The 22,728-nt window shown below is 38.5% G+C and overlaps 2 long non-coding RNA genes across 9 annotated transcripts in view; one reads left to right on the top strand and one right to left on the bottom strand.

The window, feature by feature from the left end:
- Positions 1 to 10,155, top strand: part of LOC112984399 (uncharacterized) — a 271,769-nt gene extending 261,614 nt beyond the window's left edge. For all 6 annotated transcript variants that reach the window (XR_010391428.1, XR_010391427.1, XR_010391426.1 and 3 more), the window contains one exon: positions 7,263 to 10,155. This is a non-coding gene — a long non-coding RNA (uncharacterized LOC112984399). The remainder of the gene's footprint in view (positions 1 to 7,262) is intronic.
- The window catches only part of LOC112984398 (uncharacterized), a 59,172-nt gene that overhangs the window by 24,622 nt on the left and 11,822 nt on the right, over positions 1 to 22,728 (bottom strand). Inside the window, exons 4-8 of one of the 3 annotated variants that reach the window (XR_010391422.1) lie at positions 11,834 to 11,907; positions 8,941 to 9,118; positions 5,339 to 7,905; positions 3,250 to 4,121; positions 1,585 to 2,121 (exon numbers count right to left, since the gene is read on the bottom strand). This is a non-coding gene — a long non-coding RNA (uncharacterized LOC112984398). Of the gene's footprint in view, positions 1 to 1,584; positions 2,122 to 3,249; positions 7,906 to 8,940; positions 9,119 to 11,833; positions 11,908 to 22,728 lie in introns of those variants that run through there. The other 2 variants (XR_010391421.1, XR_010391423.1) reach the window with 2 other exon arrangements.

The following is a 22,728-nucleotide window of genomic DNA, read 5'->3' as shown; positions in this document are numbered from 1 at the left end:
CCTCGCAGTAATTCAGCCACACATGGCTGAAGTGGTTGCCCAGCTTCTGCACTGTTTGTTCAGCAAGGCCCTAGCAAGGCAGTAAGCACTCCATGGCTTCGCTTGCACAGAGCAGAAAAGGGCTAATAAGGAGAAAGGGTTTTGATGTAGCAAAATTTTCCATCTGTTCTTTGGATTTATAATTACATGCAACTCATTCTCTGTGCACCTTCAGCAATCCATAATTGGGAGGCATTTGCCTCATTAATCATTCAGGTGGTGTGAGTTGCTCCATGTGCAACTACAGAAGTTATGGCCAAATTTACATATCCTCACAGTGATTTATATCATTTACCATGTGCAGTTTCTGGAGCTTCAGTTTAGTCCGAGGACATGTGCTGTTATTGTAGCTGAGGGCTTCTTAATATCATGAACTACCACAAGATGGCACTGATCCCGAGGTACCTCGGCCTGCCCAGCCTCTTCCCACTGCCTGGGCATCAGGTTTGCCACTACAGAAGCAGTTTGAGTTCCTTTGTTCATGTTTTACTAACTAGCTGGTGGCACAAACACTACTCATCTTTTGTTTCCTTTTTTGTGTGTTTTCTTAAAGCTGTGGATATGAATTAACTGATTCTATATTATGAAGCTTTGGGATTTATTTGGATATAATTTGCTTATGTCATGTGATGGCTGTTTTTTAGGCACGAGCCAAACTATACAAACACCGGCTAGGGTAAATCCACCAAGAGCTGGCCTTTGGCATTCATTGCCACATGGGGTTGCTTCTTATCAAAAGGCAGAAATCAGTATTCAGGGGGTTGGGGGGAGCAGCTCATGAACGCATGGCTGTGTGTTTATAGGAAGCACTTACCGCAGAAGCACTTGTTAGTATGCTGGTACGCAACTTTCTGTTGCGGTTGTTTCTTTCTAGAGCATCATCCTGCCATCATGCTGACGAGGCAGCATGACCATACTGCCAGCCAACATGGTCCTTCACTTTGCAATGCTTCTTCAGCACCTTCTGTACTTTTGTGTTAGATACCCACCTCTAGACTCTCCAGGTATTCCCAGTTCATTCACAACACCCATCATTTTGCTATAATAGTAAGATATTGCTCATTACTTTTGACCAAAGTAACTAAATTCTGTGACTTTTAGGCTACTCGTAGCATGCTGAACTCCGGTGGTTCATTTGATTGATGCGTTGTAATAACTGCTTTCAATCCCTTTGTCATGAAACTAGTTTTCAACTTCATCAATGTATAACAAATAGACTAACAAGCACACTGTATTATTTTATTCCTTTTTAAAGTCATGTATTACACTGCATCAGGAAACTTTCTGGATAAAACCAATTCACTTTGAGCATGGTTTATCACACTGTTCTTACATGAACTGCTCTTCTGTTAAAACCATACAAAACCTGCCCAACATTAACATAAAAACATTTTCATTTAATAAACTTCTAGTCAAATCAAATTTTAATTTTGCCTGGAAATAGAGTTAGTTTTCTTCATGGAAAGGGAAAAATTGTCTTTTACAATGCCTTCCTCATCTATGAAAAGATATAAACATTTGTCACATGCTGAAATAATACAAAAACTGTATTTCTTTAAAATAGGATGAACCCCCCACTTTTTCTGGGTTTAAATCAAACTCTTAGCCAAGGGAAAACACAGAAATAAAGAATACAGACAGTGCAGTACAAACATAGCACAAGATGCTTACAGTTAAATATATGCCATTCAGATGTTACAAAAAATTATTCAGACACCAACATATCAAAGGCATATTATTGACATATGGTGTCTGACATGCTTCCACAAATGAATAATTATGCTGGCTTTGATCACAACCATGTGATTCATATCCTTCTATATGAACAGTTTATCAGAGAAACAGTCAGATTTGTGCCTATAAAGGAACATGTATTTTGGATTTCTTCTGAAGGACAGACCATGCTTTAATCATACAGTACATGTCAAATCGGAAGAACGTGTGTTTCCTTTCAGATCCCGGGCAAGCAAGTCTGCTTGGAAGTGAGGTCAGCCTACCAGTTGTGCTGTGCAGTACTGCATTACAATTCTAAGAAACATTCCTTCTTCAGGGATAGTAATCAGGTTCAGGGAGGAGTACCCTCTGAAATAGCAGAATGGCAAATTTGAGCCAGCCACTTCAGGTAATTTTCCTCTGCCGTTAAGATTTTTTCTGGTCCTGGCAGTCCTCCAGAATTTGTAAGAGCACAAAACCCAACCAAAGTCTCCCATTAGCTGTCACAACACAGTCTTTAGTTGCTGAATTTGCTAAAACTGTTCCATTCCATGGTATTCATCTCACAAAGGGACCCCAGAAACACCACAGAACTACCACTGCTGCTGTTAAGCTGCTCTCCAAGAGGCAGGCAAACAAAAGCTGCTTCTCCAAATTAGATACACTTGGCTATTCTCGATGCTATCCTCTTAAAAAAAATGTAGCCTTCTGTTTATCATGTTACTCACTTGGGTGACAGTCACCAGGACTCTCAGCAGGGAGACTGACAATCAGATCGCTGCCTAGTACAGAGTACCACAACAGGGCATTGTTGTGAAAAAACACATTTCCAAGGGCATCTCTTCATACTCTCCAATTGTCCTTTGCTCATCTGTATCAGGGTGGACTATCACTAATTTGTGCACTTCTGCACCTGAAGGTGAGTATGTGACTATTGTGCAGAAATGTTCCAATCCAAAGAAAAGTTTTTCCTGGACTGAGCACTCCTCATTCACCACCTTATGCTGCAAACTACCTTGACAGCTAATGCAGGAGGACTGAGTAGCAAAAGGGTTTTTTTTTCAACTTTCCATTGGAATTCTGATGCTGCAGGAGGTACTATTTCATCAGATGATACTACCCTCTGAGTACTGCAGTCAAACCAAGGCACAGCTTCTTTTCTGAAATGAAGCAGTGTTGCTCAGATCTTACCAGTAACAGCTCCCATTATTGTTGCCAAACTCATTGCTATGGATCAAGAAATGGCACCTGCATTTAAAGGAAGCCTGCCTGACTCTGCCTGCCACACACTTTACAAATAAATTCCAGATTTTCTGCACAAGCATTTTCATGCTATTTAGCCTCTGCCTAATGTCTTGACAGATGACTTCTCTTCTACCCCTGCCCTGCCCCCAGCCAGTAAAGTAATTTAAATCAGCAGTAAGATCAACCCAAGTTTCCAGCATAGCATCACACCCCCAATCCTATATGCAGCATTATGATATGGCCTGCTCTTACCTTAGTGTCGTAAGCAAGAACACAGGGAGTCTTACTCAGTGTACCACTTCATAGTTGTCCTGCAGCCGCCTCATTTTCAGGGCATACAGAAGCCACCAGATGCATCGGTTTCCTCTGCAGCAGCAAGTCTGAAAGCACACATCAAATGTCAGGATACAGACTCATTTTCTATCTTGCTTCTTGCACTAGTGAATTTCAATATACTTAGCCCACAGTTTAACGGCTCTAAGAGATGGAAGGTAGGTCACTGCTGTAGACTCTGTTCCAGCAGCTAGAGCACTCTCTGACACAGGTTCAACCACCTCATGCAAAGGAAGGACTGAATTTACACTTCCCACAGAGTGCTGCCAATCCATCACAGGAAAAGCAAGTGAGGATGCAGAACAATTCCTCTTCTAGCAGCCGCGTTGTGAGGGGCTGTGGACTGCTTGATCTCCTTGGCATGTGCTAGCTAGTTCCAGACCGTGGGAGAAACAGGTGTTAAAGCCCATTGACTGGGGACGCCAGTCAGGCTGAAGCAGAGGTTAGATGCCAAGGTACTCAGCCTTGTCAAGACTAAAGCATGTTTCAGCAGGGAAAAGAAGAACTTCAGGTGCCTGGGGAGCTTTTCTGGCCAAAATCCAAGGAACCAAGTCAGGGGCTGTTGAGGGTCGACCAGAGTCAGATAAGGGCTGAGAGATGGGTCATTTAACATTTAAGCCTTAGAACTCAGTGCCTAAATTCTGTCTACATTCCCTTCTAGACAGACCTCAGGAGGCAGTTGTTCAAATCAGAGCCTGTGAAAGTGAAAATAAAAGAAGCAAAGGCCATACCGAAGTTTACACAGACACCAGCTGAGGAAGGAAATGTTGTAGAGAGAGACTTTGCTGCACCTGTGTATGTAAATAAGCAAGTAGAAAAAATGTTTAAAGCTAAATCCGCTCTATTGTCTTCCCTTCTCCAAGAGAGCCCCAGCCTTGAACACTTCATTCAAGATCCCTGGCACGACCTAATTCGTGTGTCCTAAATAAATATTTTTCTCTAATAAATAATCTATTTCTCCATCAGAACATCCTACAATCTAACAGTTCAGTCACCATTTTACACCTCAATCCCCATTCAGCTGAGGGAGGGCTTCTCACAAATGTGCTTGAATAAGATGAAAATCCAAAGTGTTATTCCTCTCTGGCCATGTTTAGAGCCTAATCCAAGACACTTGCTGCCCCCACTGACACCTGGACAAGGCTTTTGGCTCACATTCTGCCACTCCGTAGCAATGACATCCTGCTCCCTACGGACAAAAGACCCTTTGCTGCTCAGCCAAAGCTGCTGAAGATCCCCATAGGTGCGATGTTAACTGAAGTTTGGCATCAAAATGCCAAGTGAGTTGGTCTAGCCCTAAACTGCAGGTTTGATTGCAAAAGCTTTTGCCTTGAAGTTTTCTGTACTTCCAGTCTTGAGCTTTCTGTCTTTAAATAAAAATACTGTTAGTGTTTATAGAATTTCCACAGTTTATTTTATCAGCCTGTGTGTTCTCTCTGGTATACAGAAGAAAAAAAAACATGCCATATATTTTCTTCTAGTCACTAGTTGGTCCTCCTTTAAGGACCTTGTAAGACATTTTTGTGTATTGTTTCTCTGCATATGTGGGCAGCTTTACTACTTCATCCCCCTCAGGACCACTTAACAACATCAGCAAAGCAATTAAGTGTAGTTTTCAGGAAAATGCCAGAGGCATTACACTGTCTGGATGGGAGTCTCAACCCAATTATTTTCAGCTAGTTGTGAACTGTGGAAAGTGGACTTTACTTCATTATAACTTCAGTTCCCACTGATTAAAAGTCTAGTGTGTTACAGACGGTAAGGAAAAATGAAACAATTAAACTTTCCATCAATAAAATTGCTGCATATTCTTCAACATAGGGGTTTACTTCTCTCCAGAGAAGTGATTAAAATGAACTGATTGAACTATAATTTGATTGACTGAAGAGCCTCAATCCATTGCACTAAAGCTTAAATTCCATCTTATTGCTCTATTTAACTCTGAATATAAAAAATTACTGGCGATCTTGCAAAGCCCTTACGCAGTCATCCGGCTGAAATTTCTTACCGTTCACAGGCTGCAGAGGGTTCTGTTCTTTCTTTGCTGAGTATGCTTGATTCACAATGGACAGAAGTTGAAAAAGAGGAGACGATATCTGAGAAATGACACTAATACAGCTTTAAAAATTTATAAAAGGCCTGCTAAATTATCAGGTATCTTGTACCTATTACATAATCATCTAGGGACTTCTAAATACAATCACAGATAAAGTTAATCCCAGAGATTGGAGAGAGTAATTGTCAGATTATATATAGCTGCTGCAGCAAAAATTAAAAGTATTCTCCTAAGCAAGAAATCCATCCATGATGCACATCCCCACTGCAGATCTCTCTTCAGCAAGGTGCAAGGTTGCCCTATGCGTGGGTTCATGTGCGTGCATACACAGGACTCTTCCATTCTAGGAGATACTGGTCTCCAGGGTAAATTGTGCTGGTTATGATTTGGGATGCCAGGGTTCCAGTTCAAAGTGTTTCTTCAGACTTGGGGTAACTTCCTAAGGTTTGCTTTTTCTGCAGGGCATTGATCCCCACAGATGAAAAAGTGTCCTGTCAGAGTGAGGGCTTCTTAGTGCACAGTAAAGTCATACGAAAGCAAGAACGATGCTGACTGGCAGCAAGCTGAGCTGATAGTGCTGGAAGACCAAGAGATGATGGCAAATTAAGAAAAAATGAGCTGCCTGCTTCTGTCAATAGGATAATATGATGTACTGATATAGAAAATACCTAGATTAGTGTACCCCCTCTGAATATTTAACTGAAATGCCGTTTCCTATTATAGGGTGTCACTCTGTTGTATAACATCTTCTGATTTCTCTACTCCCACCACATATTTTGAAATAAAATACAGGACTTGAAAGACAACTGCACCACAGTAACATTGAATTAGCATATATTATAGAGTTAAGTTGCAGCAAGGACACATTATGTTGGCAATTAAATCAATTAGCCTGGGTAAGATATGCAGATAATGGTATGCAACACCTGGGTTAAATGCTTCATGCTCTTCCTTTAACAAGCAGCTCAAACTCCAGATGAAGTCAAAAGATGCCTCCCCATTAACATCGAGAACTGGGTCCATAGCCATTTAGACAATACAAAGGTGATGTAGTTTGCTCAGTAAACTGGGGACATGGGCTCCTTCAGCTATATTTACTGTTGAGCTCAGTTTGCTGTTGAGCTTTGTGCTTCTAGCTGTGACTAAAATAGTAAGCTAGCTTCATAGCTAATCAGGCCAGGTATGTGATATGTAATAGCTGATTCTGAACCCTGGACATTGGCAATCCCCATTTTACAGGGATTTCTGATCATAGTCAAGGGTTACTAATCCAGTAAGTTTTTGATTTCATTGTTTAAGCACAGGGCATAGCACAATTTTTCATATTTGTTAACCAAAACTACCAAGACTGTACTAGAATCACTGAGTCAATATTGATCTGATAAAACAGTCTGCATCTAATTTTGAAGGAACACAAACTATTTTTGGCAATCAATGATTGTTTTGCACTATTGGTTTTTTCTTTTGTTTCTCCTTTCATTTTCATTAGCAGGTGTTATAAATGTTATCCTTTACTACATCTCAATGTACATAACTTTGAATAAAGATGTGCCCTAACAACAGAAACAGAAGCATATAAAGGCAGACAAGGGCAAATGCAGAATCACGGATTTGTAGGTGTCTCTGGAGACTGCAGGATGTTTGCTATGTTCCCTGAGCCCAGCTTTATGTAGACCCACACCAAATGTATGTAGGGCACCAAACAGTTTAAATGACTACTAGAAGCTTTCAGTTCTTATACAGACAAATAAATTCTCTCAATTATAATAACACCTTTGTCAGCATAAAAGCTGCAGAAGAAGGTGCTGTATTTAAAATTTGTATCTTGCAGGAGAAGCTGAGGTATTAATAAGATTTGTATCTTATTTTTCTGCAGGACAAGAAATGTTCTTGCTTGACAACAAAATGAGACCCAAGCATGAAACCAGCTTTGGGTCACTTATTCCAAGTTGCTGGAACAAGTATCTGTGAAAGAAATCGAGCCCATTTCAGTAGGAATGGTCAGTTCTTAAATTAGAAAGTGGCAAGGATCTTACAGACCATATAATCATCTCTCGCAGTGTTCCTACGTCTATGGCAGCAAGCAGAGCTTCGGAAGGTTTCCTGTCATACTGACAAGCAATTTGGGGAGTGTACAAACAATGTCAAGACCAGGGTAAAGCCTTCCCAGCCCAGCCTGCGCAGGCAGATGACAAAGGAAGAATAGGCGTCTGTCGGCCCAAGCAACGACTTCGTGTGTCTCCTCAGAAAAGCATCTGTGATTGGAATTTGCCAACAGTTCCACCAAACCACGCTGGACCAGCACATCAGGGAGAAAGGGAAGAATGATTCAAGTTGGATCTACTTTCCATATTTGTGAGTCTCCTGGCAGATGCAAATGAATAACTACTTACAGCTGCCAAAAAGAACGTCACTTCTCTAGGGATGCTGCGGACCATACAGGTGACTTTTCTGTCCTTACCCTGTCAGAGAGAGGAATCAGAATTTTCTATTTTTCCACAGCAAGGGGATCTCAAAACCTGTAATTACAAAAATATATAAAAACATATAATCCAGCACATTTGTTTGAATAATACAGTCCTTTAATTACAGATATACCATAATTCTTAATTTTTTGAGAAAATGTGATTACTGCCATTTCTTCATTAGACTACAGTTTCACTGTTTAAGAAAATTTTATTTTAAAGGCATGGTATTATCCACTTACTCCACATTGATAAAAACCCCAACAAAGCATAAGCAAACACTTGAATGCTCTCTTCCTAGCAACCAAGGTCCTTCATCAGAAAAGCAGCATATCTGTTTTTTTCTGTACCTTGTATTAAGCCAAATTTCTAGTTCGCAACCCTTCCACCATTCAATAACCATCAAATTCCCAGAATATCATTTTAGGTGAAAGTCTGAGCCAGTGACTAAGCCACCACTGTTCATTTTCTAAAAGAAATTGAATTTTGTTTTCAAAAACACCACATGAGAAACATGAGCGCCCTCAGCTTTAATATTACAGCAAACCCATCTATCAAGCCGTCAAGAACAACTTTGGGCCAAAATTCTGCATTGGATACATCTAAGTCCCTATTTGAATATCTGTGTTACCACTACTTACTTGTAATACTACGGCCAAGGGGCCAGATTTGCAGAATTTTGTTTATCCTTCACTTCCACTGGCAGAAATACAAAAAGATTAATATTAGGCACTAAGCCTCTTCACGTTTACTAACTTGCTCTGCAACTTAACTCTTCAAATTACTGGCAACATTTTAAAAAGTGCTGAGCTTCTGCAGTTCCCACTACAGTGAGCAGGAAATACAGATTACTCGGTACTCCCTTGGGATTTACCTCTATCTTTACAGGCTGATATACCTGTACTGTTTCTACTGCAGAAACAGTTATTTTGGATCTCTTATTATCTCTGTGGGATGCCAGGAACTCCCCAAAAGCCCCAAAGCACAAAGAAATGTAATGTTAAATAACAATGAGTGAGCAGTGGTAGTTAAACAAAAATAATGGCAGTTTTGAAGTTTTTTCAACAAACCCTTTCTTCAGTGACATACCTCCTCTTTTCTCCCAGAAGAAAATACTGAAACTAACAGAATCTTCTCCTTCTCTACATCCTTCATTTTCTTATGTAAGGTTATTTTCCCCTTTCTTTCTTTTCTTATGTGAAGGAGACCTATGGTCTTGCTACTGACTCTTCAAGAAAAGGAGAGCAGCAACTGGGGAATCAGTCTTCTGTGGAAAAGAGGAAAAATAGGAAGTAAGAGGATGTGTCCTTCTGGACACTCGTCGTGTGGTCAAGAAGCCAGCTTTCCCCACTTTTCCCAAAAGTCTTCAGGTGAATGTCCAGAGAAGTACATTTTCTCCCCAGCCATTCTTGCCAACATCAGGGTATACTGCAGCATTCAAGACTGCTGGTGCCATGTCATTTCAGAGCCTCCAACATCAGCTTAGTATATTAAATAATGCTGTTCCCAAGGAAGGAGAAATATCTGCAAGTGGAATGGCACAGAATAATAGCGAGACATGAGGAGTAGACACACACCTAAGTATTAAATGCTTGGGAGGAGTGGGCAGCATTGGAGTGATTCTTACTTCTGTGCCAAATGTGCTTCATCACATGGAAGTCCCATCAGATTATTTGTCTGTTTACCATCGCTTAACATTTTCATAGCTTATTTTAGTATTTTTGCAGTTAGTATTAATGCATTTGCATCTAGTATTTTGCATTTTGTTTCAACTTTAATAAATTATTTATGAGTTTAGGATTACTAACAATTTGAAGCTTCATTACAAACTACCCTGGGGCCTCTCACCTGCCTTGTCCCATTAACTTATTATTCCCAAATATCTAATTTACATTTAATAAGATATCAATTGAACATTGATAAAATAATAATGAATTAATAAAATATATCTTCATAGAGGTACCACTAGCTTAAAAATGTAAGCAGACACAGTACACAGTCTGCAAGTCATTTGTCAAATCTCTCTGAGAATATTTATTAGAATCATTTAGTATTTAGAATATGATAAGCTATAACAATATGCAATTGCTATTGTCTTCAGCTAATTCTTGTAACAATCGTGAACCACACCAAATTGTGAACCTGTGACAATTTGTAAGGCAGAGTTTGGAAGTAACCAAGTGTTCTGTGTAGATAAAAATCCTGTCTCAAAAATCTACAAATGCCTAGGAGACTTCGTGTTTTCATGAAATGTAGTGCCAGAATAATTTTGATTTGAATAAATATGTATATATATTACTTTAACCTTGGTCTCTTAAACTGAAATTTTTCTGTACAGAAGGTTAAAATATATTTTTTTACTGACTGAAACTTTAGTTTGAAAATGTTAATATAGCATAGTTCAACACTGGTTTTGGGGTCTTCTGTTGTAACAAAATATCACTCCGAAAGACAAACTTTGTCAAATAGTTCTATCCAGACAGAAGTGGCATTTAAAATAACTCCTGGTGAATTTCACCAAAGGTCCTAATCCTATTCCACCTTATAGCTTTAAAACACTGTTCACTAATTTGGGACCACTTCCATGTACAATATGGCTTAGATAAATCCCTCACGAGGCTTGATGGAGGAAGAGGAAGCATAAGAATCAAAATGCTGGTTCTGGAAAAACTTTTTTCATTTCTCCTTGTTCTTATTACCTGCTTTTCTTTACAGTTAAAATGTCATCAGGGCTTGAATAAAGAAGCGATTTAAATGGAAAAGGTGACCTTGTTGGGAGTATCATGCTTTTCTGACCCAGTCCACTAAGGATCACTAACTTCTTGTTCTTCAGCATGATCCCAATGAAGTCAGTGCAACTCCCTCAACCCCTCACTTCAGTAGGATTTACATGAGGTCTTTAAATGTCCATCTGTGGAATTGAAGCCAAATGACAGTATTATCCTTCTACAGCAGTTTGGTATTTTTTTAACATTCAGTGTATCTCTTTATCCTTTTCATCCACGACACATTTGTCTTTTTTAACTGCTCATGTCCACTGTGTGGATACCTCCATTACACAATCAAGCACTTTGATAAGGCCAATTCTCCTCAAGCAAGCACAAGTGTTCATCAAACAATTACAACCCCATTCAAAGCCTTAATGCCTGTTGTGCGAGAGACGTGCGCAAGTTCACAGACGTGTGCTATTCAAACCCTAATATAGACAGATTTCAGTTTAACGTTTTAAAAAATACCAAGATCTGAAGGGACCATCACACATTCTGGTCTGACCTACTCTGTCAGAATTTCACCTGGTTACTTCTGTACCAATTCCCATAACTCATATTTGACTAAAACACATCTTCTAGAAAGACTTCCGGTCTTGATCTGTAAGTGGAAAATCTATCATCTCCTCTCAGCAGTTTACACTAGCATTTATTATCCAACATTTAAAAGCACATCTTACTTTTCAGTTGAACTTGTCAGGCTGTCACTCCCACTCCCAGACACAGATTTTCATTTCTCTCTGCTACACAGTGCTTTCGTATTCAGTATTTTTGTCCCAAGGAGGTGCTGATACACTATAATCCAGCTAGGCTGATCAGAGGTATTAGCAGCTCTACCAGTCATTCAGAAATATGTGAGCAATTTTGCATGCATACGTTCACATCTTTAGCACATCTTTTTTCCTTAAAGGAGTCTTCAAAGTCCAGAGTAAAGTATATCTCCTGTCTTCTCCTTCCCCTGAGCACATCCACATGTACATTCCTTTCTCTGGAGCATTCTCACAGGGAAATGATGAAAAGTTTAACACAGACAGAATTTTTCTGTGGCTTGGGGGGAGGGTACTAATTTTGGGTGCAATGAGCTTACCAGATTTTCCATTTCCTGTCACTTAAACACACTTCAGGTTTTGAAAGAAAAACACTACTCATCTCTCTTTTTAAAAAATATCCTCCATGGATTAGTTTCACTGCCCTCCTTCAATAAAAATACTCACTGATTTGACAGGATACTTTTCTTGAGTAAGAAAGAATAAAGCCTCCAATGTCTGGGCCTTCTTTGCAATGGATCCTGTGAAAATCAAAATAAATAATGTACAATTCACTTTTAGCTAGTGCAAAAATAGGCCCCAGAATGATAGATGTCACTTCCTCTCAAGTGAGTGCAGTATAACCTCTTCTGTAAATATGACAATGAATAATGATCAGTGTTTTATTCCTCTCTTACTCTCTTGTGTGACAGACCCTTAATTATGGCTATTATATTATTAATTGCTCCAGCGAATTCTACATGGCTAAAGCAGCATTCTCTCCCTGACATCAAAGACAGTATTAAGACCTCAGCTTAGGAAAGCTCCTCAGAAACATCTACTGATGACCATCCCAACTGAGGAACGCTGCGTTCTAGAGAGACAGCACAAGGCTGCAGCTCCCTGCCTCCTAAGCCTGCATGGTCAGGTAAAAATTGATACTGTAACTGAAACGGGAAAGATTCCCACCTGAAAACACAGAAGGAAAGAAAAGCCCACCTCTCATTAAGCTCTGAGTAACTATTCGGATCTCTGTTATCTTAGCCCGACTATTGCACCCTGCAAAGTTCACCCACCATTAATAAGTTCCTGACGACTGAGGCTTGTGACACAACACAAAAGCAGTATCTCAAATTATGACCGTGTAAAAGATGAAATTGAACTAGAAACCACCCACTAAGGCACTGAACCCTCAGCATCTATTACTGCATTACAAGCAGAGCCGTAACATTTTAATTTTATGTATCTAACATTTATGGGCATCCTTCAGGGATAAATGTAACTCTACACACTCCTACAGTCAACTAGAAAGGATAATGAGAGAATATATATACAGCTACCCCAAAGAGAGAACAACAGGGCAGAATCAAAATTCAGGTTTATATCCAGGTAACATGAATCAATTCTTAAATAGTAATTAATAGAAAATTAATGTAACTGCCTTTCAAGAAAATTATTGGAGAATACTATTCTGCAGACATGTAAAAGCAAGCTAAGTATATTTACTGGGTGATCATACATATTATGGTAACTTATTTCATTTAGATGTGCTTTGAAATTAGTTATTTATTGATAGCCAACATCTTACGACATTATCTATGAGGAAAGTAATGCCTGGTAATTCATCAACTATTAATAAAGCACTGTGCTTATAAGTATTACTGTTGCTGCTGCTCTTGATTTTGATTAACATGGCTTTTGTCTGTGCTCAGCACTGTGGCTCATCCATGTTTCCCCAGCTACCTAAGGATTTGCACTTGTAAATACAAATTCCTACTCTGTCACACTATTAAAAAAAGAATTGCATATGCAGCACTCCTCATCTGCCTCCCAGTTTGTGTGTGAAAGTAACCCAGGCTCAAACTGCAGGAAATGCACACGCGGGTCCTGAGAGCCCTGGCTCCCAGAGATTAACTGTGTCACACATCTCAATCATCAAGAGCCAGCATAAGCAACTGCATTATACAAAGACACAAGTCTCAGTTATATCCTCAGACAGCAGGTAACATTTCTTTGTGCAGACTTCCTTTTCCACGTATCTCTTACCGACACTATGGCAGAGATTCCATGAGCCCTGCTCTGCAGCCGGGGGAGCTCAGCACACTTTCATTCACTTAGTTAACTGGTACGGATTGCTAATAAGCAGGTCTGATGTGGTTTTGAGTTCATAAAAGCCTTCTAAAAAAGGACATATAAACTATTTACCAGCCATTTGAAGCTTAAATACTGCATACTATCTGTTGATGAGGCTTTGTGGCTCCACGACCTAAATGAAGGATGACTGAAAAAAATTCTGATTTGCCACAAAAAAAAAATCAATCTGTCACTGCCCAATTCCAATCATAATGAATGAGACAATTCAGAAACCTACAAGAACATGCTTTATTCATTCATTCACAAGTCACTAAAGCCTGCCTGCATTCACTCCAGTAAGAGTAGCCCCATAGCGCGTCTAGTGTACTGAACTGCAGGAGATGACAGTGACTCCACCTCTGATCTGCTGGAAGTCCAGTGAAACTGGGCATACCCAATAAATGTAAACACAGTATGCTGCTAGGTTAATGATGAATGTGTGTAGGAGAAAAAGAGACTTACATTTCCTCTTTGTTATCCCTTAGGTTGCCCCACTGCGTTATCTGTAATTTATTTACCCAGGTCACTGGGGCCCAAATGCAGTACCTGTTTTTTCACTGAGGTACTTGTTTCTCTCAATTTTGCAGATGGATTAAATAAGCCAGGAGGTGGCCAACCAACTTGTCTGAGGTCACGCAGTGAACTGTAATCTACACTGTAGTAGATGCCTGAATCCATTCAGGTTCAAGACCTAATTTGGCATAAAGCTGGTGTACAGCTGTACTGCACTGTATATTTTATAATCGTATCTTTCAATAATCTCCTATGCTTCTCATTGAAGCAATAACAAGCAGTAAGAAGAACAGCAGAGCCTACACTGGGCAAGCTTTCCTATTAAGATTCACTAATGCATCTCAATTCTGACCTGTAGTAACTAGGGTAACCTAATAAGGCTGAATGCTCCATAAGAAACCAGGATGAAACAGCATCTACCTGCAAGATATGAGAAAGTACTAGAGAGCAGCTAGATACCAAGTGAAGATACCGTCTAGCAGCCAGAACAAAACTGAACTTAAAAACCAGAAGAAAATACAGAAAGAGAAAATACATTATCAAGAATAAGAAAGTCTGCTTTACATAGTCTTTCATGTATTTTCAAGTACCATTATTTCTACATGCATTTCAAACTCAAAGCATTCTATCTTCATGTCCTGTTTAACATAATATGCTACACTCAGATTGAGTATAGTGTTTTATGGTAACTACAGTTACTAAAATTATTCCAATGCAAATACCTTGAAGTATGACACTTCGTCAGATTCAGCTAGGTTTTGCCAGAAACCCAGACAGCCTTCTGCCTTCTACCTTATGACAGAACAGGTTTTAGAGAGCCCACTTCTTCCTCTTAAAACCATTCTAATACTCTTCTTTCTTTAAATAGACTTTTAATAGGTGTACCCTGATCCAATCAACAATAATATTCTCTACTGCAAAACTTACCTGTTCATCTGTATTATAATTTCATTACCTCAGTGACATTACTACCATTCTACGTGTAAAATGGCTCCAGAAAGCAGCCTGCCACTCTCAGATATCTATTACTTGGACAAATAAAACAACAAGCAATTCGGTGGTGTCTAGAGGAATTAAAAGAACTTTTATGCTCTTTAATATTTTCCCTAATTCTAAAATCAACCAAAACTCCAGTATAAAAATCACTTTTCCTTTAGAATTGTCTCTCAGCAGGCAGTGCTCCTTGCCATGCTATCACTTTGTGCCATACTGTATGTTCAAAGTCAACAGTATTCAGTGTGCTATGAAGTGACACTGAATCCTGCAATCAGAAATAAAACCAAAAGTTTCAAAAAGATTTTAGAATTTAGATGAATATAAATAGCTGCACTGAATGCTTTGAAGATGAATAGCATTTTAGAGATTTATATTTCGGTCTGTTTTGAGTGGATAAACAGACAAAACTGTTTTGTAAAGGAACAATACAATTTCCAGTTTAACACTTTCCATAGATTGTAAGAAATATTAGGACACACAGAAAGAATTATTTATATTCATTGTACAGAAGGCATGTCTCACGTCTGCTTTATTACTTCAGCTCCTGAAAAGCATCTCATTTTCTAAAGTTAATATCTATTAATATAAACCACAAGCTTTCTGCAAATGTACATCCCCAACATCATTTATACAATCATCCTTCCCATCCAACTCACTGCAAAGATCCAAAACCTTGTTCATCATCATTTAGTCAAGAGTTTGGGAAGTTTTATCAAAGGTTGTCTTTCCCAGTGAAAGACAAAACTAACGTTGCCAAAACATTCATACAAGTTTAGAATTAAAAACATTGAGGAAACAGTTGTGAAAGGAAAATTAATTGGAAAGATGCACTCTACAATGCCGCTTCCTATCACTTCACTTCTAATGACTTAAATGCTTTCATAGTTCCCTTAGTGCTAGGTGATTTGTTTGATTTCACGATCCCCTGATACGCTCTGTGACAAACCTCCAGGGTGTTTCCAGTCTGTAAAGGTCTGAGTTGGAGAAGATGGGGATGAGATATGCAGAAGACAAGTCCCAGAATTTCTTGCTTCAAATCCATCACTGACACAGACAACAGGGTCAGTGAATCACAATGGATAATTTCTTGAAGGAAATTATGGTGGGAACCTCTTAAAGATCCTCAAATAGCTGCCAGCAGAATCCAAATGACAGTCTCGAAATTGAAGGAAGATGGCTTTCCCAGAGGCCTTCTGCATGGAAATCATACAGGCTTCCAAATTTCCTGAATTTCTTAAACAAAAATCTTGCATTGGGAAGCCCACACAATGTGGCTTGTATGTCTGGCTCATGTGTAACACTTGGAATTTAGGAAAATCCTCCTCTGCTATGTTCCTGGACCCCTTCCCACCCCCCACTCTGAAGACATCTCTCCTCAGCCAGCTCCTTCACTGCCCTCTTGCCAGCCTCCAAATTCCAGACAAGATGCTGTGGTTTTGGCCAAGACATTGTATGTTCTCCCGTATGCTGGCTGGCTCAGTTACTCTTACAGAAGAGCCAACCAATCTCAATCTTTGGGTTCCCTAACAACCTTTTTCTTGCATTTATTGGTTAATTAACATAATCACTTCTTAACAAGCAACTGTAATACTAGTTAGTAGAACAGGTTTCATAACTCTGGTATGAAGTCTATAATGAGAGAAATCAATATCCCACCAGGTGTATGTAAAGGATGTACCTTCCAACACTACAAATTCCTTTGGGGGACCAAAAAGAATCCTCTGATGGTTTTGCATGATGTGCTTCAGTTTTACCTTATTTACTATTGTCTGCTTAATCAAGTCCTTCTTTAGTATAAACGTGATCAGCACTATGCTAATCTCTGCACTAGACATGCAAATATATAAACATTTGCATGCCAAATATTAAGTTTTTGTCTATAATGTTATGCCCCTATTTACTACCTATATTTTATGTCTTATGGATTTCTAAACACTTAAATTTATATCAGTGCTGTCACATATCTGCAAGCAAAGACAGTTTTATGAGCACTAAAAAAGCTGCAACACACAGCCACTAAATACTAATGACATAAATGGTATCCACTAATGGTCTCTATTTTTATTACTATTCAAAACTTCAATATATTGCAATTATCATTGCTCTCAGACTGAACCATACATACTGTACAATGCTAGCTTCCACTTCTGTAGCATAAAATGGCATTATTTGTTGTATACGGTTCTGATCTGTATTGCAGATGTTGACTGAATGCTCAAGTCAGCACTTGTAACTACAATTCGCTCTATTTACAGAATCTTACTGTTAACTAATACCCTAAATTGTCAGATATGCCAATGCATTAGACATTTTTCAAAACCTACTGCACTAACAGCATGTAAGCATAGCACATCTTGTCGTACCTGTCAACAGCCCAGTAACTTTGCAAAGGTAAAACATGTCAAAAAAGGAAATTATCTTCTTATGCTTTTCCATTAAAAAATCTTTAAGTGAGAATTTTTTTCCTAAAATTTTGCAATATGAAAGTGCATATGACAAAACTTTTTCTCTCATAAATGAGTTTCTGTTTTACCTTTTAATGTTAAATTTTAAACTCTTCACTTATAATTACAGCAGTCTCTCTTTTTACTTCAATTATCAGAGATAAAAACTTGCTCTTAAAGAAACTTTGATGTTGCTCAGAAGAAAGATGTATATGGCAAAAATCTCTCATATCTGAATTGGGGGGAGTAATTTCATTTCCCAAAAATAAACTGGAATCTATGCATTTTACTTGCTAGAAACTTTCATCAAAAGAACAGTGACAAGTTCACCTTTCAGACTTTCTCACAGCTGCATTATCTCGCGTAAAACAACCCCAGGTGTTCGTGTTCATTGACTTCAACTGAGAATAACCTCCAGAAAGCTGAAAGTTTTGTTTGAAACGGGAGGTACTTCTGTTTCTGTGCAGCTGGGCAGTCATTTACACAAAGAAAACACTGGAGACAAAGTAGGTGTCAGACTTGGTAGCATTTTACATGCATTTTATGACACAAGGCAGACAACAGAAACGTGCACACAAACTATTTCCCCTTCAAGGGCTGGCTAGTGACAAGAGTGAAAGCTCATAAAAGACATTAGTGCAATTATTCCAGAGTTATCATGCAGCTTCAAATACTACTTGCCATTAAAAATATAATGCAATTATGACCCTTACCTTTTAGCATGGAAAACCACTTCACCTAAAAATAGCACTTTTGTTCAATGTTTTCACTTGGCTTGCATACATTTATGTCTATGCATACACAACTGACTACAGAAGAACAGATTATGCAAAATACATAGAATAAAAATATCTAAAAGCTGACAACAGAGAATACGTATATATTGTTACTTATTTTTTCCTCCTCCTTTTTCTGGCAATAATCTTGAACATGACAAGTGCTTTCTAATAGAATCTGACACCATTTCAGTGTTCTAATATTCTGACTAAATAGGTTTCATCAAGGAACCCAGTTAACAGTTTCTGTTCTGCAATTATAACAACAAAATATTCAAATTTAAAATTCAATGGCAGTTTAATTTTCATAAAACTGGCTTTCTCAAAAGAACAAATTCATTGGTTTAAATTTAGGAACAAAATGCAGGTTTCTGCATAATAAAATATTTTAGGTCATTTTCTGAATTGCAATTTAAAATAATAGCTGATTTTCTTAATTCAATTTTTTTTCATTTTAATCCTCTCTGCAAATTTTAAAATTTGAAGCAAAAGAAACCAAATCAGTTCACTAACAGAAAAATGAAATATTTGAGCATATGAGAAGTATTTCATTTGTTGAGGAAGTTGTTGGGTAACTACAACCTTTTTTGAGCAGTATTTTTGGGCATTCTGAAATGCATTCACTGAAAATTCTTTTGCACTGCTTAACAGTCCGTTTGTACCAAAGGAGAAAATTATCTCTTTTAAATAAGACCTTGGGCAAAATCTGAAGCATATCAACTTGACAAAAAATGTTGACTTTGTCTAAATTCCTATAACACCTCAATGGAAAAGCAGCAATAGATCACAAGTTTGCTAATGCCAAGCCAACAAGTGCCTAACCCATTATTTCATTTTGTTTTTCTCTTTTTTTTTTTCCTCCTGTTATTTGGGGTTCACAAATTCGCTATGTGTAACTTTGTATACAGCAAGGCTCAGTGTCATTCCGCACATGGCACTTAGCTGGAGTCTCTAATTTAGAAGAGTAGTTGCCCTAGAAACCACATAATATCAAGGAGAAGACTGAGGCACCTGCAGCTGCCAAGTCAGATGGGCTCCCTGTACAATGAAAGAGTGCCCCAAAGCTCCTGACTTAGGTGTCTCAGTCAGATGCCAGGGTTAGATGTTCTGAATCCAGTCCAAGATCTAAACTGTCCTCTCCTAAACATTTTGAGTGAACAAGGTTTCTACTCCAGCCTAAAAAGAGTATCTTCACTAAGGCACTGAAAGTGAACACAACTGCAGCACAGCTGCCACCCAGAATCGGAACTACAGTGATGTCTATAGGTATTACCTGCACTACCTACACAGTCCCACACACACAGAAATGTGCCCAGTGGGTTTCTGAAATCACAGATTTGATTAGTATCTCTGGACACTTTTCCCATCTTGTTGCCAAAGTCTCTTCTACAGTAATAGAGAAAGAGCTCTTGTGGAGCATATCTTTACCTGGTTGCTCACAGTGAAACCATACTCCTTCACTAAAAAGACATGGAACCCAATGGAAACCAATGAAAGTCTTCCTGTACACTTCAATGGACGGCTGATCAAGCCCTAAATTAGAAAATTCTTGCCTCTGTTACTGCCTAAAATGTTTGGTCATATAATTTCTTTTCATATGTGCAGACACTATTTCAAAAACCATTCTAGGAAGGTTGGTTGCCCATATCTCCATTACCTCCAAAGAGAACAGGGTGGAATATTTACACTGAAGGATATGGCTTTTAAGATGTTTCTTCTTATTATAACAATATAATAAAACAGTTTACTATCTGGAAGGTTTAGACTTCTGTCTTGTAACCCTGCAGATGAATAGCTCCAACCTTTGCAAGAAACTGCAGTATGAATGTCTATTTTATTCCAGAGTTGTGTCTGAGCAGACTATTAGTAGAATACTGATAAATGCTACAATAGCTATTCTTTTTCCTCCCCTTCTGCTTTTATGTCATTGCCAATACCTATCCTTCCCCTGGTGCTGTCAGCTGATGTCTGTCTCATAACTCTCAGGGTAACAGCATTAGAAGAAAAAGAAATTAAGTTCAAATAAAACTGCCACGTAGAATTCAACATTATGAGATTACGGCCTGAACTGTTTCCAGAAGCAGGCACACGTATGCAGAGTTATAGCACTAATGACCTACAAAGAACTTAGATATTAAAAATCAATTACTATAATATTATTTAAGAGAAGGGAGAAGACAGTAAAGCTGACTGTTCTTCCTTTTCTAGTAATTCTGTGATTTTAAATGACAACTAATAAATAACTTCATCTTCTCTACACATTTCTTGGGGATCATGCTGTAGGATCATATGTATCACCACGTCTGCACGTAGTCAGCAGGTATTGTGAAATCTTTGTGAAACACATGTATGTGACTAGCAGGACATTTAACTAGGCATTCATGAATGTCGGTAGGCACTTTTATGCACACAGGTGTATTTGCACAATTATAAATGTTTGTTCTTGTGTAGTAAAGTTAAAAACAGTTGAAACTATTCATCCTGTGAGTAAAAATAAATCACTGAGACTATGGACAAGAACATTCACTACAGAGACTAAATAATAATTATGAAGAAATCCAGCAAGTAACCGCAAGCCGTGAACGTAAGAATAGATGAATACTTGATTATGGTACTGACAGCTTTAGAGTATCAGTAGAGAATTGCTTAGGTGCCTTCATGAAGCAAATGGGCAAACTTGTTTAACATGTCACAGAAAAGTTATTTATGCTGTAATTTATGCCAAATTATCAAATTTAAAACCAGTCAGAAACTTAGTTCAGCTTGCAGCAACTGCTATTGCAATCGGAAACAACGAGCTCCTTAATTGGATGTTTCAAGGAAGCTAAATGAGGAAGTACCACAGAAAACAAGTAAGTTTTTTGTTCCCAGAAGCAATGTCTTCAGTGAGTTGAAAGAAAGCAGCTATGTCATGGAGAAGCTCAAAAAGCTGTTAAGTGATGTTTCATTTGCTTTAAGAATTTGCATTTTCCAAGGCTCCCAGAACACAAGGATTCCCAGAGAACAATTAGGATGGGAGCAAAAAAACACACGTAAAAGACACCATGAGAAACAAAAATCTTGTAGTCACAGATACCTAAACATATTTGGGAAAGATGAGAAACATCTAGACGTTTGTCCAATCTTAAGACAATCCACCAATATTTTGTTCTAAAAGCTCTAGCGCATTCATGTTTAAGAGCAACAGTTCTACTAAGTAACAAACATTTTTTTTCAAAAGATCATGGCGCTAAGTACTGGTGACACATATGAATGCAACTTGGAATAGCTAACATTTGCTCATCGCTGGAAAGCTGGCTTGTATGGGCAGAGTTGTGAAGACAAGTGATCTCAGAAAAAAGTTACAATAAAACTAATGAGAAAGTCAGACTATAGTAAGTATAAAGCAGAATAGCTATAGGAAAAGAAGAAAGCATGTGGCAATTTCAGTTTTCAGGAAAGCTGAGTCAGCTGCAGCTCTGACAGTGGGAGCCTGGAAAATGACAGACATCAGTGGAAATCCTACGTGCCTGCCTACCAAAAAAAAAAAAATCCGACTAGTTGGTATCTGAGTGCATAAACAACAAAGCACTAGACCCTATAACTGTATTAAAACACTGTTTTGAGACTGGAAAAATCAGCAATGCTAATGACTGAATATCAGTGAATACAAAAAGCATAGGAAATTAGAAGGATGCAGTAGTCATGGTGAAGCAGATATCAAAAGATGAACGGAAATATAAGTAGATCTGGGAAGGCAGACAAAACTGATAAACAGTACACAAAACAGCAGCTGATGGAAAGAGGGAACTGGCAATTAAGACAGAGGAGAAACAAAAAAAAGTTGGAATGCTTATCAGGAGACTTACAGAAGGTGATTTGTAAATAACCCTCACCTTTTTTAAGAGGCAAGGATTTCCATTCAACTATTTACTCTGTGTATCTATCCACAGTTTTAGAGACTGTCAGTTCTGGGGATTACATGATATGCATATTAGTCTTCCAATATACTGTGCATTTTTATGACCTTTCCTGAATAACAGGAGGAATGTCTATGTAATTGAGTCTGATACACTGTAATTCCTAATCTTTGCCATCACATCAAATATCTTAAAGATAGCGTTCATGCTTTCCATAGCACAACTAATTCAGAGAATGAACAAAGTAAGAGTAAGTAGACGTGTCCTGGTACTGCTCACCAACCACATCAATGATTACTTAAAAAGTCACCCAAAAACTGTAAGTATTTTAAGTCCCTGGAAATCTGCAGTTTCTCTCACAGAAGTCAGAGAGAATTATTTAGTATACATATATGCATAGCCAAACCTGGTACATTATCAGGCTTTTGATTTCAGCTCTTCTGTGAAGTAACAAGCTAAAAGTCACTGTCAAATGGTGTTATTGGAAACATGATGTTTTCAAAACCTGCTTGAGCAAAGCATGCAGTGATCAGCATACCACAGGTACATGCTCCCAAAGCAATTACTAGCCTGTCACTTGTCCCAGCGCTGTCCCAACACTG

The sequence above is a fragment of the Dromaius novaehollandiae genome, chromosome 13, assembly GCF_036370855.1.
Source record: "Dromaius novaehollandiae isolate bDroNov1 chromosome 13, bDroNov1.hap1, whole genome shotgun sequence".
Taxonomy (NCBI): Eukaryota; Metazoa; Chordata; class Aves; order Casuariiformes; family Dromaiidae; genus Dromaius; species Dromaius novaehollandiae.
Note: the sequence above shows the minus strand (reverse complement) of the source record. Positions and strands in the feature narration are given on the sequence as shown.